The sequence below is a fragment of the Nicotiana tabacum genome, chromosome 1 (genome assembly GCF_000715075.1).
Source record: "Nicotiana tabacum cultivar K326 chromosome 1, ASM71507v2, whole genome shotgun sequence".
Classification (NCBI taxonomy): domain Eukaryota; kingdom Viridiplantae; phylum Streptophyta; class Magnoliopsida; order Solanales; family Solanaceae; genus Nicotiana; species Nicotiana tabacum.
Window position 1 is genome coordinate 1,241,367 of NC_134080.1, and position 4,336 is coordinate 1,245,702.

Genomic DNA, 4,336 nt, shown 5'->3' on the forward strand with positions numbered 1-4,336 from the left:
CTACCCTAGGGTAGAGAGACTGTTTCCAAAATAGAAACCCGACATCCTTCCCTCCAAGAACTTCCCACCTTGCTCTTGGGGAGACTCGAACTCACAACCTCTTAGTTGGAAGTGGAGGTTGCTTACCACCAGAGCCACCCATGCAGAGAAAGGTAAAATTAAATTGGCATTTTATATTTCTCGCATGCAACTATATATATATTTGGGGATCATAATATTTTTCATTTTGACAATCTCGGACTAGCTTTTTGAGATACAGCACTATATTTCTTCCATATTAATCTGGTCTCGGATTTTCAACTCGTTTAAAAAAGATTTTATCCCACTTAACATTATTTCGAAGATCAACTAATGACCTTCTCTCGTTAATCTACACCCTAAAATCCTGATTAATTTTCTTTTAATTTCTTTTCTCTAATTCTTTCAATTTATAGGACGAGGAAAAGGAAGGAACTTGAGAACACGTGAAAATAATGTACCAATCGAAAAGATATATCTTTACATAGTCTATGACAAAGGTTGTTCAAATTTTAAATACTCTTATTGAATTTCCTGACTTCGCCGCCGCAGTAAAAAGAGGACACATCATACAAACCAGCATTAATGAAGTTATGAACATATACAGATTCAGTTTTTACCTTCTTTTTTAATTCTAGAAGAATTTGATCTACGAAGTGAAGAAGCCAGGTATCCACAAGAATTTGCTTGACGTGGCTAGAATAGCAGCCAGAATATTAAAAATATTATATGCTGTCACACGTTATGTTCGTTAAAAGAAGAAGCAAACAATCTCGATCCATGCTAACAAATGGAGCATGCAAAGAGAACGAAATTGTCAATTCACTTGCTACTTAAATGCCCCCACCAACAAATAAACCATATATAATAGTAATAATAGAATATTCTGTAAAATTTTACCACTTCACTCTCCAGTAGGGCTTTCAATTTAGAACAGTATAAAGTAATGGAAAATGAAGTTGATGACACTTTTGATTAGTTAAAATTTCTTTCCACCAGCTTGACATATCACATATATTTACCCCTCAACTCTCGGTTCTCACAATTTGAACTTGTATCCTAATTAATGTTTAATTTCTTTCAAATTATAATTAATTTGTTCATGGGCCTTATTTAATTTGAAGTTTAACATTTCGTTTCCACTTTTGCTTGTGGTCTATTGCATGTAAGCAATAAAATACCATGCCACTGCATAACATATTGTACTAAACGAAACAAAACAATCTCCGCCATTATGGAGGATTCTCTATTGTTTTTCACAGGCTAATGACTTTCGACTCGAACTCCATGTTAGGACCGAAGTAAGTCGGTGTCATGCGGAAGCTAGCAAAGCAAACCTTGAATGACGATAAATCAGATAACAAAAGAGAAATCTACCAAAAGAGACACAAATATTTAACGTGGTTCGGTCAACTGACCTACATCCATGGCGGAGATGAGCAATCCACTATAATAAAAGAGAGTACAAAATATCGAGAGAACAACCTCACGAAGAGGTAAACACAAGTGATACACTAACACTTGTCCCGTAAAGTTCTTCCCCTAAACAAAACTCTCACACCCCTTATGGCTACATTGTGGATGCTATTGAATGAGAATGACGGATCTTCAATTTATAGAACTCCAAACCTTTTCCTACAAGAAAAAGGACTAGCAAAATATGAAAGATTTGTAAGTTCCTTCTACAAGAAGGAAAACCCAATTAAGGTAAACATGTTGCTCTTTCCTTCAACAAATAGAAAAACCAAATATGGTAAGAAAATTATGGCAAACACCTAACAATTCTTCCCCTTGGCTTGAACTTTCTGACAAAATAAACTTGATCCACCTTATTCACATAGCCTTCAGTATGTCGCATCTCCAAATCTCTACCACAAAGTTTATCTCAATGTGCGTAGCACACTGGTCAAATTTTCTCAAATAAAAATCACGATTATCGTCAAATATGTTGCGGCTAGCTAGAACTGAACCCGCCAAGATGAACCTCGCTCTGATACCACTTGTTAGGACTGAAATAAGCAGGTGTCATTGTAAGCACGTGATTTTTGCCCTATATGAGAATTACTCCCAAAAAATTTAAAAATCAAGTAATTTTTATTGGTGTGCAATTTTGTGATATTTTGTGATATTTTGAATAATTATTTGTATTTGTCTGTGCATGTTTATTTGTTAAATTAATAAAAATACAAAAATATGTCGCATTTTGCATGTAGGATTTAATTCTACAATTGTTAGTAATTAAATTTGTTTTACAAAAAAAAAATTACAAAAATAGGCATCGTTTGCATTTTTAGCATTTAATGTCCAAATATACAATTTTATGCTTAATTATTACTTAATTGTGCGATAATTGTTATTGGGAGTTAATTTGCGCTTTTATAACTTAATTTAATTCTTAATAATAGTTTAAGTATTTTTACAATTTAGTTTTAAAAAAATAAAAGAAGAAAAGAGAGCAAAAAATAAAGAAAGTCGGAATTAGGCCTCTTCTTCGATTTCAAGCCATAGGCCCAAAAAATGGCCCAATCTTCCCAAACGACCCAGTCCATTTCGAACTGGGTCGACCCAGTCCATAACCCAACACCCCTATTATCTTACAAACAACAAAAAAAAAAAAAAACCTAAAAAACCTAAAAATGGTCCCCCCCTTCCCTTTGCTTCTTCCTCCCAAAAGCTCCAAGCTCCATCAATGGCTGCCCTCCTTCTCCTTCTCCAACACACACAACAAGCATATACTTACACACACACAGAGCTTCCAAGCAAACCCCACCATCGAACCAAGCAGCTTCCCCCTTCGTCGCGTTCCTTCCTCCACGTCCAAACCACCACCTCGTCAACATGAGCTGCTTCATCGTCTTCATCTTCTCCATGGCGAGCTCAGGCTCGTCCATGGTTGCCTTCAAACTCAAGTCCAAACGACCAGCTGCTACATCCATTCATCGACGTCGAATGGTTCGTCGATCTCCAGCAGCCCCCGCGAGTTCAAAGAAGTTATTGATTGTTTCTACTTCATTTTTCCCCCTCGCTGCCTCCAAACGAACCCCATAGCTGCTTGCTTCTTTTTCTTCATCGAGTTTAAGTTCGACGAGATGCTACTTCTTCACCATAGTCCGTGGACCAACTCCTCTGTTGCCGCAAACGCTGCCAGCTGTTGTCGTTGCTTCTGCTTCTTCCGTCGTGCTGCTGCCATGTTTGTCGCTGCTACTGCTTCAACTTTCTTCTGCTGCTGCTCGCGTTTCATGGCCAGCTGCGGGCTGCTTCATCTTCTCTTCGTCTTCGTCGTCATTTGTTCGAGCTTTGGTCGAGGCTCGTCAAAACAGTCCCTACATAGTCAAGTTCGTCGTTTGTTTAGTTGATTTCGTCGTTGATTCATCTCCGGTTAGTTGTTTTTGAGTTTTATTTTTTGTCCATATTTTTGTTTGATATTTTCCGGATCCAAAATCGTTAAAGGATTCAATTCTTGTTTTGTTCGTTGTTCATTGTTGAAATCATTTTCTAGTATGTTCATGTGTTTGATTGAATTAGTTTCAGATTTCAAATGGAAAGTTAATTAGTGGTTTTTCATGTTTATTTCATGTTTGTTTTATTGTTTAGGTAAGAATTTGTTAGTTTGATGTTTGTCAGATTCAAATTGAAATTTAATTGATTATTTCTTCAATTTGTTTCATGTTGTTATATATTTTCCAGAAATTATTAATGTTGTTTGAGCCGTTTAATCCGTCATGTTTGTTGTTTTAAAAAATAGATTCATTCATGTTCATACTTTGTTTGGTTGATCTTGAATCCGAAATTTGTATAACTTGATTTTTTGTTTATCATTTATGATTATTTCTTGAATTTGTCTCATAATCTTGTTTAAAGTTTAATATAGGAATTGTTTGTTGTAATGTTGTTAGAGTTAATTTTAAGTTCAATATGATTGAATTTAGAAATCTAAATATACTTGTTTGTTGTTGTTGTTGAATCCGAAAATAGGATTATTTGTTGCTAAAATATTGTTCAATCAAATTTTATTTGTTCTTTGTTGTTCAATTTGTGTTCATGTGATTTGTTGTTGAAATGTTGTTGAAATCATGTTCATGTGATTTGTTGTTGAAATGTTGAAGAAATCATGTTCATGAAATTTGTTGTTTGAAGATTGTTAGAAATTAATCATATTGTCTATATTTTGGTTAAGTTTGATTAATTGATGTGTTATAGCTGATGGGTAGTTTGGTAATTTGCAGTACGTTCAGGGGTAGTTTGGTAATTTCAGTAAGGTCGGAGGGGTAGTTTAGGAATTGTACATTTTGTAATTTTTTATGTGAAGCATGGGGGA